This window comes from Girardinichthys multiradiatus, chromosome 10 (genome assembly GCF_021462225.1).
Source record: "Girardinichthys multiradiatus isolate DD_20200921_A chromosome 10, DD_fGirMul_XY1, whole genome shotgun sequence".
Lineage (NCBI taxonomy): Eukaryota > Metazoa > Chordata > Actinopteri > Cyprinodontiformes > Goodeidae > Girardinichthys > Girardinichthys multiradiatus.
In genome coordinates this window covers 17066572-17082990 of record NC_061803.1, presented here as the reverse complement: position 1 = coordinate 17082990, position 16419 = coordinate 17066572, and positions in this window count along the sequence as shown.

Below are 16419 nucleotides of genomic sequence, written 5' to 3'. Positions count from 1 at the left end.
TCATTTGCTTGAGATACCATAAAGATTAAAAGAACCATTGAGACTTTGTAATGTCATACATTGTATCTGCTTGTGTTCACATGGATACCACAGTTTTCAGATCTTTTTTTGTAAAATAAAAAAAAAAAAAAATCATGTACTCTTTTTCTTCCACTTCAATGTGTGATTTTGTGTTGGTCTATTGCCTAAAATCCCCAAAATTGTGTGGTGACAACAAGACAATTTCAAGGGGAAAGAATACTTTTGCAAGACACTGTAGCTCTAACAGTTACAGAAACTAAAGAAGGTTCCCTTGTTTGAAAAACTACTAAATAACTTTAAATACTGATGAGACCATTTTAATGTTTTTCATAAAATCGACACAGACCTCTAAATTGTCCCAATATCTTGATAAAAGGTCAGAAACTAAAGAATGTTAGTGAGTTTAAATATTTAGGTGTTACGATAGACCTAAATTTAAGCTTTAAAGAACAGACAAAAAAAAATGATGAAACACATTAAAATTCAATGTACTAAATTTTAGATACATAAAAAACCTCACTGACCATTGAGGCATCAAATATGTATCTAATCCCACACCACCTTTAATGCATGACAAGTTTGTCTCAGGGATGCAAAACTATTTAAAGACCTCTGGAGTCATTATACAAACGTTCTCTCAAGATTCATAACAAGAAAATACATCTGTTTCATTATTGTTATATTCTTACCAAGCATAATATTCTGCTTTTTGAAAACTTAATCATGTACACAAACATATGTCTGCTTTTCTGCTTTTTTTAAGATTATCCATGGTACTTCTGCCCCTCCTTTAAAAAAATGTATATATATCTAAGCTCTGAAAAAACATCTCGAGTTATTTATTTAACTGTTTGAGGTGAGTGTAGGGTTTCCTAAATACAGAACTTCTTTTGGCAAATCTGTTTTTTTAAAGTGTGGCAATACAACAATTTTGGACCACTTGTTTGCTGAATATTGGACCATTTGCATGTTGCTGGACGCCACCAGGCCTCCTGGCGTTTTTGGCCATTTTGTATCCAGGACATTGCGACTGATATGACGGGGCGCCCCAGTCTGACGTCACAGGACGCTATATAGGAAGGACCCATTTTGACCATTCGCTTTTCAGCTGGAGATTGTGTCCAGTTACCAACATCTGAAGTATCACCTGGAGAAGAGTCCAGTGTGGATCTCATTTATTCTCTCTCGTTGGCCAACGAAGAATTCATAACTGAGGTTTCTGGAATGAGAAAGGCAAAAATTTCACTTTGCCGATCGAAAACGTGAGTTTAACACGTAACTAAAAAAAAAGTTTCAAGGAGACGAATTGCCACAGTGTTTTTGTCCTAGTCAACTTTGATGGTCAGATCATTTTTTCCCTTTCGCCAAGGAGGCCAGAGGACGAAGATTGACCGCTTTTCCTGAAGTTAACTGTGGACGCACAGTAACTTCCAACTTCCACCCCATTCTCTCTCAACCCCGCTCTGAAGGGAGACAACGACAAGTAAAACCCATCCTTTATTTTTATTTATTTCTCAGAAAGCCTGGGCAGAGTACAGGAGGTTTTAGTGCGATGAGATTCACTATTTAGTCTAATGTGTTCTGAATGATATGTACATGTAACCTTGTTATTGAAACTTTGATGTGCCGTGCTGGATGTCGGGAAGCCGCTGCGCTACCCAGCTTTGTGTGTGTTCTGCGGGGTTACTGAACACCTGAGAGCAAGCGCAGGTGCGCTGTGAGACTGGACTGTTCAAATAACCTCATAGTGAAATTCCCCATTTCCTTTGTCTTCAACCTTACTGCTTGCTAGCTTGCCGCCAAAAGTTTTATAACCCTTTGTCTGCTTACCTCGCAGAGTTGGGGGAAGTTTTATGACTGAGTATAACTGAGTTACAGTGGAATTGCGCCCCAACATCCTCACCACCACACCCTTTTGTCATATTATCATTTTTGCCATAACTGCTGGTTTGATCCCATATGCACCCACTGCTGTTTTGCTTTATTTTTGTTTAGTTAGATATTTTACCTCTTTTGTGTAGAACTTTGCATGTTTGAGTAGGTGAAGATTATTAAATCGTAAGAACGGATTGTATCAGACTGTGATTTAATAAATATTCACATAGATAATGAGAAGGCGTTTCTGGGTTTATTTTGTGTAAGAGTGATTCGTCAGTCAAGATAAGGTTAAAGGTTCCACACGTTTCGCTAGAAACGGTCGATTAAACAGTGACATCTCTGGTAATAGTTATTAATTATTACAGAGTATTTAACGGTTGTAATTATCAAAGGCGTTGAGCCACAAGTACAACACCAGAAGACATCTCTGGTCTCGATTCATAAATGAGGATTTTGGTTAAGAAATTAATTTTGTCAGATTTTTTATTATAATTATTGATAAAGTTTAATCAATCAATAATCATAATCCCAACAACAATCAAACACCAATTTACATGTATAGACTTTCACAAGTTTTCACGCCTGACAAAACAACCAACAATGAAGTATTGGGAGTATAGATGTTATGAATAACTGCATATGAATTGTATGTATAGGCTATTGGAATGTATTTGGGATAATGTTTTTACAATGGACTGTATAATGGACATACACTTATTTTTCTACACTAGTGTAGGTGTAAATTTGCACTACAGCTATGACCTGGTACGATGCATCTCTCCTTTCTGAAGTTAATGTTAATGCACACCGTTCATGTTTAAATAAACAAACTAAAATAAAATAAAAGTATGCAACAGTGAGTTGGGTTCTTTAGGCTCTGTGGATTGATGTATTGAAAATAAAAAACAATAGACGGCCTAGGATATTTACCCTGCCACCATCTGGGAAACAGGATGAACATCTGCAGCAAAGATACACTTGTAACTGTGGCCGACTCAGGGGCGGATTTTTTTTTCCATGCTGTGAAAGTACTTAATTCTTCCTTTTGACTTTGCTGAAGACAAACATGGTTGTCTTTTTATCAACTTGTTTGTTGGTTTGTGACTTCATTTTTTATTGTGTGTGTTGAAGAGAGTGGCAGTATCTGTGATATTCTGAAACAATCCTGTCTCATTTATCAGATCACAGATACAAACAAGTCCTTAAGTAAATGTTTCTTAAGAACCTTTGACAAGAACAAAACAGACAACACATTTTTTAAATGAGGCCTTTATGAGTTATTTCAAATATATTGTTAGAAATCATTTTTAGTAATTTCTATTTATGTAAAGTTATCCTTAATTTTATGAACACAGACCTTTACCCTTTTACTTTTATGTTTGAATCTGTTAACATGTCTAATTATTAATCTCTCCACATTAACTGGCACCCATCACAAAGAAAAGAAATACAAGAAAGCCAAAACAAATTCCACTTATATAAATAAATAAATAAATGAGCTACCTCTTTCAAAGAGTTAACTATAGTGCAATGTGCTTTAGGGCATAAACACTGAATTATGCGGATAAGTGATGCAATATTTATATTTTTTGGGAAGAAGTAAGTAAAATGTTTTCTGCTGGGCTGAAAGCATTTTAAGATGCCCTTGTAAGTCTCTTATATAGTTTTGTTTATTCTTGCCTTTAAAGAAACAAACAGATCCGATGCAATTATCTGTTTCTCCCAGCTTGATCAGAGCGGTTGAGGGTCAGTAGGACAGGATGGAAGGAATACACCAGGTATATCGTTAGCGTTAAAATTATCCTCCAAAGGATAAAACACCACGCTTTCTCTGCATTTTTCTCTTTCAATATCAGTTCTGTTCTTCACCCATGGAATTTCAAAGGAGTTAGATGTGTTCTTCTGAAATAGAGTGGGCAGACAATGTACTGTCTTGTGGCTGAAGGCCTTTGCAGCACTTACTTTGTCAGCATAACTCACAGCATAACTCACTGTCAGTTTAACAGGCATTTTAATGTTACTTCAGAGGCCAATTCTCGACAATCACTTTACTTCAGTCATGTAGAACGACATAAAAAGTAGCCATGCGCTGCTGAAGAACAATATGCTATAAGCATTTATCCTTTTTGAATAAGAAAAATCACCTCCTCCTCCTTTACTGGCTGCCTTTGTGCTTGAAAATAGCTGGGTGTCATCGTTGACATTTCTCAAAGAGCATAATAAAAAAGAGATAGCACAGAAAGCTGCAATTTTCCTATGTTAATGCCCTGTGTCTTGCAGAAGTGAACAGTTAAAGCGTTTATCTGTTTTACATCTACTGGGACTAAACAGAAAGGTTTTTCTTATAGTTTTTTGCTTGCTTAAGTTTCATTTTCAGTAACAAAATCATAAATTTTAGAAATATTGTGCAAGCTTTTAGTATACTCAGAAACTTTATCATGCATATTCTTGTTTGTGCAGTGCAGGACCACCTTTTGCATTCAGTACTGCTTTAATTGTGTTATAGATTCACCAAGGTGTTGGAAAAATTCTGTAAAGTTTTGGACATATTGACCCAATAGCATCACATAGCTGCTGTCTACCCATAAAAGGTATCTCCCGTTCGGTTGCACATCCATAAAGGGTATCTCCCGTTTCAACCTATCCAACATCATCTTTGTGTTCTTTGGATTTAAATCTGTTGACTGTAGAGGGTATATAAGTGCAGTGAACTCATTACCATGTTTAAAAAAAAATTGTTTGAGATGATTTGAGCTATGTGACATAATGCATTATCCTGGTAGAAGCAGCCATCAGACCACGCTGTGGTCATAACAGGATGGACATGGGAAGCAGCAATAATCAGACAGCCTGTGGCCTTTAAGCAATGCTAAGCTGGTACTAAGCGACCCAAAGTGTGAGAAAAAAGTATCCTCCAAACCACTACACTACCACCACCAGTCACAACAGTTGATGCAGGGCAGGATGGGTCTATGCTTTGTTGTTCTATAAGCTAAATTTTGACCCAAACATCTAAATGTTGCACCAGAAAAAAGACTCATTGAACCAGGCAGCAATTCTCCAATCTGTTTTTCTCAAGTTTTGGTGAGCCTCTGAATTTTAAAATCGTAATTCCAATGAAGTTGGAATATAAGATATAAATAAAAACAGAATGCAGTCCATCTCAGATGAGCTGGCAGCATATGGGTGTTGTTGATATATGGCTTTTGCTTTGCATGGTAGAGTTTTAACTTGTAAACTGTTAACTGCCAATTATTTTCTGAAGTGTTCCTGAGACCACATTGTAATATGATGTTGGTTTTTAATGCAGTTTCTCCTGAGGGATCGGAGGTCAAGGGAATTCAATGTGGTTTTCAGCCTTGCTGATAACGTGCAGAGATTTCTCCAGATTCTTTGAAACTTTTGATGATACTGTGAACTGTAGATGATGAAATCCCTAAAGTCCTTGCAATTGCACATTGAGAAATGTTCTGAACTGTTGGACTAATTGCTTAAACAGTTGTTTACAAAATAGTGAACGGCTGAGCCTTTCGGGGATGCTCCTTTTATCCTCATTCATGGCACTGACCTGTTTCTGATTAACCTGTTTACCAGTGGAATGTTGCAAACAGGTGTTTTTGGAGCATTCATCAACTTTACCCGTATTTTATTTATTAGTTCAGCATTGAATATCTTGTCTTTACGTGTATTCAATTACATATAGTTTGAACAGGATTTGCAAAACATTGTATTCTTTTTCTGTTTTTCTGACTAGATGTTTTATATATCTCGTTGCTAATTGCTAAGAATGTGTTGTGTTTTGCAAATGGTTCCTCTCTAGTTCCTCTCTCTCTCTATATATATATATATATATATATATATATATATATACAGCACTGTACAGTATTGATTTTGAGTCTCAGGTGATATGGTCTGAGCTCTTTCACTTTGAGCTTCTCCTAAGGTGATCTCCTGTAAAAAAGTTTTTTTTTTTTTTTTTTTAAGATTTTACTGAAATATTAAACTTACGGTCAAGGATGACTTCACTTTATGAAGTCATATTTTTGGGGGGCACAGGAAACATTGTATCTCCTGTGCTGAAAAGGAGCAACAGTTCATGTAAAACTTACCAAGAGTCTATGGGCAAAGGTATGTGCCCCAGATTATAAATACACCAATCAAACAACATCCGTTAAACAAAACATGGTGAATGTGGGGGCAGCGCCCTAGCGCCCTCTATCAGCCAGCCATCACTGCTCCAGTCTGAGATACATTTTCAGGGATTTCGTAGATCTGTTTGTAGGGTGAATTGTTGCCTTTTTCACAAAACAGTTCCATCATAAAGCCACAAAAAATAAGCCCCTCACTAAGTTGTTAGGTGACGACGACCATTTGCATCCTTGCCCTCCACACATGAGCTTTCAAAATTCCAATGTTTTGTCAAAGAGTCAAAGGATGCATTAGTTAGATCTCAGCTGGGTCTATATATTAAGAGGAATGCAGCTGCTATGATCAAAACCATGAAAGGAGATTGCAGCACACCAGTGAACTTCTCCATAGGCAGTGGGGTGTTGATGACCATTTAGACTGATATTTTGAGAAGTGCAAATATGAGGACCTTTTCAAGCTACTTTGTCCCAAGTACAAAGCAAATCAGGGAATAAAAAAAAAAATTACTCAGCCAACAGTAAAGAGTCTGAAGTTCTATCCACTGGTTATTCTGCTTTCAATTTAAGACAAGTGATACTTTTTAAAAACTGAGTAACCTTGTCAGCCCAGACTGTTTGTTTTTCTTTATATTATTGATTACAGTATAGTTCTTATAAAAGATTCTTGCTGTGTTTTTGCTGCGGTGGAGGCTTTGTTTGTCCACCATGGTTTCGGGGGTTATTTGTTCGTTTTCTGGGCAGAATTTTGCTCTGGTTGCTCAGTATTGCTTGTGCCATTCACCACAACCAATAGAGAACTTCTTTTCCTTCTCTAAAAATGCATGGATGTATGCCCACATACAGTCACACATGAATAACAATCCATACATACATGTGTAGGAACACCTGTATTTTCATATCTGCAAGCATGTCATATGCTTGTGTGCATGCCTTGACAATTTACAGCTATCAAAATTTGAAATTCCTGTGGCTTTGGTTGCTTTAATATTGGGTTTTTTTTTCTTTCAGTTTCTTGTTTTGTTTTTGTGGCTTATTAGTTTAGCAATCTTCAACTTATTGTTGTTTATTGGTTATTAAGTATGTTGGTTCGGTTGTTGGTATCTGTTGTTGGTGTTGTGTTAGTTTTTGTTGTTCCCATTGTGTTCTCACCCTCCCTCTCAACCCTTTCTGTCTTCTCCTTTTGTGTCCCCTATCAGCCTAAGCTGCCCAGTAACCTTCTCAAATTAAGAATAATAAAGGTTACAGCTAAAGGGTGTATTAGACTCCTCCTCTGTAGAGCAAATTTATGAAGGCATTGGGAAGGCTATCAGTCAGAACTTACTGAACACCTAAATGCCATACCGCACAGGTTAAAAAAAGAAAATAAAAGGAAAGCAATTATTAATTAAAGCAACTAGTTGAATCATTAAGGCAAGTGCTTGAGAGGAATGCAAATCTTTTATATCCAGAACTTGATGGTTGTGAGTCTTACTCTTTTAGTCTTACTCTGCAGATGAGTAATACCAAAGCAGAACATTCTTTAGGAGAGCTCTTGTCTGTTCTTCCCTTTATGCATGTACAGGTCCTTCTCAAAATATTAGCATATTGTGATAAAGTTCATTATTTTCCATAATGTAATGATGAAAATTTAACATTCATATATTTTAGATTCATTGCACACTAACTGAAATATTTCAGGTCTTTTGTTGTCTTAATACGGATAATTGTGGCATACAGCTCATGAAAACCCAAAATTCCTATCTCACAAAATTAGCATATTTCATCCGACCAATAAAAGAAAAGTGTTTTTAATACAAAAAACGTCAACCTTCAAATAATCATGTACAGTTATGCACTCAATACTTGGTCAGGAATCCTTTGGCAGAAATGACTGCTTCAATGCGGCGTGGCATGGAGGCAGTCAGCCTGTGGCACTGCTGAGGTCTTATGGAGGCCCAGGATGCTTCGATAGCGGCCTTTAGCTCATCCAGAGTGTTGGGTCTTGAGTCTCTCAACGTTCTCTTCACGATATCCCACAAATTCTCTATGGGGTTCAGGTCAGGAGAGTTGGCAGGCCGATTGAGCACAGTGATACCATGGTCAGTAAACCATTTACCAGTGGTTTTGGCACTGTGAGCAGGTGCCAGGTCGTGCTGAAAAATGAAATCTTCATCTCCATAAAGCTTTTCAGCAGATGGAAGCATGAAGTGCTCCAAAATCTCCTGATAGCTAGCTGCATTGACCCTGCCCTTGATAAAACACAGTGGACCAACACCAGCAGCTGACACGGCACCCCAGACCATCACTGACTGTGGGTACTTGACACTGGAACTCTGGCATTCTGGCATTTCCTTCTCCCCAGTCTTCCTCCAGACTCTGGCACCTTGATTTCCGAATAACATGCAGAATTTGCTTTCATCCGAAAAAAGTATTTTGGACCACTGAACAACAGTCCAGTGCTGCTTCTCTGTAGCCCAGGTCAGTGCACGGTGGCTCTGGATGTTTCTACTCCAGACTCAGTCCACTGCTTCTGCAGGTCCCTCAAGGTCAGGAATCGGCCCTTCTCCACAATCTTCCTCAGGGTCCGGTCACCTCTTCTCGTTGTGCAGCGTTTTCTGCCACACTTTTTCCTTCCCACAGACTTCCCACTGAGGTGCCTTGATACAGCACTCTGGGAACAGCCTATTCGTTCAGAAATTTCTTTCTGTCTTACCCTCTTGCTTGAGGGTGTCAATAGTGGCCTTCTGGACAGCAGTCAGGTCCGCAGTCTTACCCATGATTGGGGTTTTGAGTGATGAACCAGGCTGGGAGTTTTAAAGGCCTCAGGAATCTTTTGCAGGTGTTTAGAGTTAACTCGTTGATTCAGATGATTAGGTTCATAGCTCGTTTAGAGACCCTTTTAATGATATGCTAATTTTGTGAGATAGGAATTTTGGGTTTTCATGAGCTGTATGCCAAAATCATCCGTATTAAGACAATCAAAAGACCTGAAATTTTTCAGTTAGTGTGCAATGAATCTAAAATATATGAATGTTAAATTTTTATCATTACATTATGGAAAATAATAAACTTTATCACAATATTTTGAGAAGGACCTGTACATTGTAGCCTATTAGACATATGCAAACTGATCAGTCAGTCATTTTCTACTGCTTATTCCATAGTGGTTTGCAGTGGAGCTGGTGCCTATCTCCAGCTGTCTATGGGCGAGAGGCAGGGTACACCTTGGACAGATCACCAGTCCATCACAGGGCAACACACAAACAACCATGAACACACTCATTCATCTAAGGGCAATTTAGAGTGACCAATTAACCTAACAGGCATATCTTTGGACTGTGGGAGGAAGCCAGAGTACCCAGTGAGAACATGCAAACGCCACGCAGAATGACCCCTGGTTGGGAATTGAACCCAGGACCTTCTTGCTGCAAAGCAACAGTGCTACCAACTGTGCCACCATGCAGCCCTGCAAACTAGTTATTTTGTAAAAATATCAGGGAAAAGCATCTTCTATCTTACCATCATCATCTACAGTGCCTTGCGAAAGTATTCGGCCCACCTTGAACTTTTCAACCTCTTGCCACATTTCAGGCTTCAAACATAAAGAAATACAATTCTAATTAGTTGTGAAGAATCAACAATAAGTGGGACACAATTGTGAAGTGGAATGAAATTTATTGGATGTGTCAAACTTTTTTAACAAAGAAAAAAGCTGAAAAGTGGGGCGTGCAATATTATTTGGACCCCTTGCGTTAATACTTTGTAGCGCCATCCTTTGCTGCAATTACAGCTGCAAGTCGCTTGGGGTATGTCTCTATCAGTTTTGCACATCAAGAGACTGAAATTCTTGCCCATTCTTCCTTGCAAAACAGCTGGAGCTCAGTGAGGTTGGATGGAGAGCGTTCGTGAACAGCAGTCTTAAACTCTTTCCACAGATTCTCGGTTGGATTCAGGTCTGGATTTTGACTTGCCCATTCCAACACCTGGATACGTTTATTTGTGAACCATTCCATTGTAGATTTGGCTTTATGTTTTGGATCATTGTCTTGTTGGAAGATAAATCTCCGTCCCAGTCTTAGGTCTCTTGCAGACTCCAACAGGTTTTCTTCCAGAATGGTCCTGTATTTGGGCCCATCCATCTTCCCATCAATTTTGACCATCTTCCCTGTCCCTGCAGACGAAAAGCAGGCCCAAACCATGATGCTGCCACCACCATGTTTGACAGCGGGGATGGTGCGTTCAGGATGATGAGCTGTGTTGCTTTTATGCCAAACATATCGTTTTGCATTGTGGCCAAACAGTTCGATTTTGGCTTGTGGCAAACTTTAAACAAGACTTTTTATGGATATCTTTGAGAAATGGCTTTCTTCTTGCCACTCTTCCATAAAGGCCAGATTTGTGCAGTGTATGACTGATTGTTGTCCTATGGACAGACTCTCCCACATCAGCTGTAGATCTCTGCAGTTCATCCAGAGTGATCATGGGTCTCTTGGCTGCATCTCTGATCAGCCTTCTCCTTGTTCGAGATGAAAGTTTAGAGGGATGGCCGGGTCTTGGTAGATTTGCAGTGGTCTGATACTCCTTACATTTCAATATGATTGCTTGCACAGTGCTCCTTGGGATGTTTAAAGCTTGGGAAATCTTTTTGTATCCAAATCCGGCTTTAAACTTCTCCACAACAGTATCTCGGACCTGCCTGGTGTGTTCCTTGGTCTTCATGATGCTCTCTGCGCTTTGAACAGAACCCTGAGACTATCACAGAGCAGGCGCATTTATACGGAGACTTGATTACACACAGGTGGATTCTATTTATCATCATCAGTCATTTGGAACAACATTGGATCATTCAGAGATCCTCACTGAACTTCTGGGGTGAGTTTGCTGCACTGAAAGTAAAAGGGACGAATAATATTGCAAGCCCCACTTTTCAGTTTTTTTATTTGTTAAAAAAGTTTTACACATCCAATAAATTTCATTCCACTTCACGAGTGTGTCCCACTTGTTGTTGATTCTTCACAAAAAAATTTAATTTTATATCTTTATGTTTGAAGCCTGAGAATTATTTAAACATAAATACATATCCAGCAGGTCTCAAACAACCGGAGTCTTCAAGACCCTGACCTGAGTGGTTAATGGGTACTAATGGCGACACAAACAGTCCAGTACATGTTCTGCTGAGAGACTGAAGCAAAGTGAAAATGAAGGGATTTTGGAAGCACATAGATGGCAGAGGAAGAGCTTTTTAATGTGGCATCTGTCGCAAAGCCCTGTTTTCCAGCTGGAACATAGGGCTTCGGGCAGCAGGGGGGTTTGTGTAAAAAATACTGTGGAGGTCACTTTCCACAGCTCCCCTGAACCAAACTACAAACCAGGCTGAAAGAAAGGCTCAAGGTGAACAATAGAAACAACACTCATAAATTACAGAACACATAACACCCACAAACAGGTAAGTTATTTCGTATCATGGACAAAGATTGGGTAAATGCATAACAAATAAGCAGCATGTTAAAAAGTTAGGGTGGATTTCCTTTTTTTACAACATATGGCACCTGAAGCATTGATACAGATTTAAAATCTCATAATGTGGCTCAGAGAATGAAAGTTTTATGCCAGAATCAAACCATCCTGGGAGGCAAAGTTACCATTACTAATTCACACCCCTTATTTATAAACCTCAAAAGTTCTTTGGTACACCATAAAAAGGAATTTTGGAGTGCATTAAATATCAGGATTTAAAATTATATTTTAACATATTAGTTGGTTGGTTAATGTAATATTCGATAGAATTTGAGCAACTATAAAATTATAATACAACAACAATACAACAATTATAATTACGATTTATGTGACAAAAACTGTGTAAAATTCGTTGTGTAACTAGCAGAGTACTGATCCACTACATCCCTTTCAAATCCTTGAGTTTAGGTATTTTGATCACTTCCATGACCACAGGTGACACATTTCAGCATCTAGGCAAGAAGACTGCTTCTATGGACACTTGTGAAAGAATATGTTTCTATTCTCAGTGAATTCCAGGTGTGGTACCGTGATAGGGTGTCAAATGTGCAGTAAGTCCAGTTTTGAATTTTCCTAGAACAAGGCAACTCAGCCATGAAATGGTACACCCTGTAACATCAAAAAGCAGGTTTAGTAGATGCTGAGGCACATAGTGGCCAGAGTTTGCCAAGTTTCTGCAGACTCAACAGGTAAAGCCCTGTAAACTTCATGCGGCCTTCAGATTAGCTATAGAGCCATGGGTTCACTTTGCCATTGGACTTCACTCTGACTTCATTGCGTAAAGTGTAAACTTTAGTACAAAGGGGATCATGTTGTGGGGCTGATCTTTAGGAGTTGGCCTTAGCCCCTTCATTTCAGTGAAAGGAACTGCAAATGTTTTAACTTACCAAGAGATTTTGGACAAATTTATCTTCCTAACTTATGTGGATTGGTGATTCAACATTATAACATGAAAGCAAGCTCTATAAAGACATAAATGATTAAGATAGGTGTCAAAGAACTTGTAAGCACAACGTCCAGACCTCAACCTGTTTGAACATCTTTGTGATAAATTAAAGCCAAGACTGTGAGTCAAGCCTTCCTATCCAACATCAATGTCTGACCTCAAAAATGCAATTCTGGAAGAACGGTCAAAAATTCCCCTAAACACACCCTTAAATCTTATAACCTTCACGGAAAAGTTATTATTTTTATAGCTGCAAAGGGTATGGCATTAACATATTAAACCCAATATATTAAGGCTAAGAGGTCACTCAAGCTCATATGTGTATAAAAGCAAGTAATCCAAAACCTTTGGCAATATATCGGATTTATATATGACCTATATTATAAAGAAATATGTCAGCTTAATAATAGGTAAGATCAGTTTTAAGGTAACAGTGCTAACTGTAAAGTCAAACTTGCTTGGCTTCTTAACCCTGAAGGCATAACTGAAATAGTGGCACATCTTAGCTAGAGAGAGTGAAACTACAGGTGAACTTTATTTCAGGTCAGTCTGATTCTCTATAATTGATGGCAGTGTGTGCCCAAAAAGACAGAATGCTGGATTTGCTCCAAAAAGTATTTCAGCAAAGTATTAGTTTAACGTTGTGCCCATTTATGCAACCGGTTAATTATTTTATTTTTTACACTCCCCCACCCCCGAAGCAGATCTTTTTGTTTTCAGTTGAATTGCAAAGCACATATTTCATATACGGTGGGAAATGGTTTAGAAATCACTGACTGAATTTAAGAGGGGTGCATAGACTTTTGAGAGCCATTGTATATGCTAAATGATTTTAAGTGTCTTGGCAACCTTGGATATACTTTTAGTTAGAAGCTATTGCTTTCTTAACCTTAACTTTAAATGAGCATGAAAAAGCAGTAGAGGAATGTGAATATCTCTACTCATCCCTTGTATTTTTTCCTTGCTTTGGCTGACTAGATTAATGACAAGAAAGACAAAAACAAAGTTGACCTACCCAGTGTCCCCTGCTGTTACTCAAAAACTTAGAATATTGCATAAAAGCTGAACATTTTTAGAAAGTGCAAGTCATTTCAGAAAGTGAAACGGTTTTTTTTATAGAGACTTGTTACACATAGAGTAAAATATTTCAAGCTTTTATTTCTTGTAATTTTAATGATTATGGCTTACAGGTAAAGCAAACCCAAAATTCAGAGTCTCATAAATTTAGAATATCACATTATACCAATCAAAAAAGGATGTTTTAAGCACAAGTGTCAGGCCTCTGAAAAGAATGCCCATTTCTATGCACTCAATGCTTGGTTGGGCCTCCCCCTGCATAAATTGCTGCATTATTGTGCCATGGCATAGAAGTTATCAGCCTGTGGCACTGCGTAGGTATAATTGAAGCCCAGATTGCTTTGATAGCTGTCTTCAGGTCATCTGCCTTGTTGGGTTTGGTGTTTCTCATCTTCCTCTTGACAACAGCCCATAGATCTTCTATGGGGTTCAGGTCAGGAGAGTTTGCTTGACAATCAAGAACATGAACACCTTGGTCATTAAACCAGCATTTGGTACCTTTGGAAGTGTGGGCAGGTGCCAAGTCTTCCTGGAAAATAAAATCAGCATCTTCATACAGCTTGTTAGCAGAGGGAAGCATGAAGTACTCTAGAATTTCCTGGTAGATGGCTGCATTGAATATGAACTTCAGGAAACACAGTGGACCAACACCAACAGTTGACATAGCACCCCAAACCATTGCTGACTGTGGAAGCTTTGCACTGGACTTCATGCAACATGGATTCTGTGCCTCTCCATTCCTCCAGTCTCTGGGACCTTGATTGCCAAATGAAGTGCAGAATTTAGTCATCTGAAAACAGGACTGTGGACCACTGAGCAACAGTCCAGTTCCTTTTCCCCTTAGCCCAGGTAAGACAGTTCTGACGTTGTCTCTAGTTCAGGAGTGGCTTGACACGATGAATGCGACATTTGTAGATCATGTCTAGTATTCATCTGTGTGTGGTGTATCTTGATGGACCCACTCCAGCCTCAGTCCACTCCCTATGAAGCTCCCTTAAATTCTTGAATGCTTGACAGTCCACTCCCTGTTGCTGGTGCACCTTTTCCTACCACATTTCTTCCATCCACTCAATTTTCTGTTAATATGCTTGGATATAGGCCTCTGTGAACAACCAGTTTCTTCTGCAGTGACCTTTTGGGGCTTATCCTCCTTGTGAGGTGTGTTGATAACACAGAGTGAGAGACCATTTAAAGGCTTAGGAAACCTTTGCAGGTGTTTTGAGTTAATTAGCTGATTAGGGTGACACCATGAGTGCTATACAGAGTTTCATTTTCTAAGAAGACTGGCAAAAAGCATAGCACTTTTACACAATATTACCTGTATGGTTTATATAATTCTCTTGTAATGCTTGCTTTCCTAGAGCATCCCTCAAAATGCTCTGGTTATTTCTTGGAAGACACTTACCAGGAGAACCTACATTCCTTGCGAGTCACATAAGATTCCTCAAAAAAGTCAGTCTCCAAAGGACAGAAACCCCATTTCATCAATCCCAACTACAATATCATCAATAGTATCTCTGACTATAGACATGGGCAAGTTTAGGCAAGAAGCTATGTTTCTTGACTTCCCTGAAACAACAAATCTGCCTTATTTAAATTCTACGTTTGTCTGTTTTTCCCATTTTGAGTATTGGATTGGAGATCTTGTCCTCAGTGTCACTGCAGAGAACAGGAAGTCAATTATTCATTAAAAGTTCCTTAAAAAGTCAAGTATTGTCAGGATTCTGGGGTTTTTTTTGTGTGTGTTTGTGTTCACCTTGTTTTTTAGCTTTCAGATATTTCCAGAGTTTCTCAGGTGCACGGGGTGACAGGTGCGACTGATCTGCTGATTGTCTGGAGGAGTATTATTATTATTATTGTGTTTGATTTTTCGCAAGCTGAAACCTGAACCTTGTTTATCTTCGTTGAGCTTCGTCTTTGGCCCCAGTGATTTCCTGGACGCTCAAGTTTACCTACGTTTTGTGAATAACGTTCTGGATTTTGTGTTTTGGATTAAGCTGGCAGCTTCCTGGAAATTTCCGACTCCTGAACCAAGGCAGAGGCGTACCCTGTCCACCCTCCAACGCAAGTACCTGAACATTGAACTTTCTCATGAACTCACCAGTATTTACTCCCCAGCTCGTACTGAAGCATCTGGACCACCTAGCTTCGCACACCCAGGTTCTGACTCCCTCTACCCCTGGCAACCTGACGGCATTTACTTAGTAAGACACTTTCTTGTTTACAAATATCGTTTCTTTAACACCGTTCCCTGTTTCGCCAGTTCTCTTCCCCTCTCTTTCAGTTGGCGAATTTACCCATTCATGTCCCTGGGTTCACGTACTGTGAATAAACACTGTTACACTTTCAGTTTGTTTTCTCTGAGTGTTCTCTGTATGTGGGTCAGTGCTATTTCGAAAATGACAAGTATGAATTATGAAAACTTGTTGGGATAACTTTGCCAACAAGCATTTAAAAAAAAAAACAATTACTCTTAACATTGGATTTTACCCATACTGAATAAATGCACTAAAATTAAAAGTTGGATTTTCCCAATTTTTTAATGTAAGGTTATGTGTCTTCCATTAAAGATGACTTCATAGGCTTTTTGTAGATCTTTATCAGGGGTGCCATAAATGTGAAGGGTGCTGTAGGTGACCAGAAATAGCCTCACAAAATGCAAGGTATAGGTAGGCAGGAGCAAAAGCCACCTTTAAACATTCCTGCTGTTTCTTACTCATGGGCAGTGTTTCAGTAAGAGTTCTTTGTCAGTAACAGTCAGTCATACCCTGTTACTAGCCAACAAACCAGACTAATGCCCAGAGAAGCCCTGCAACCTGATTAGGCATGCCCCTGCAGTTCAAAACAGATGCT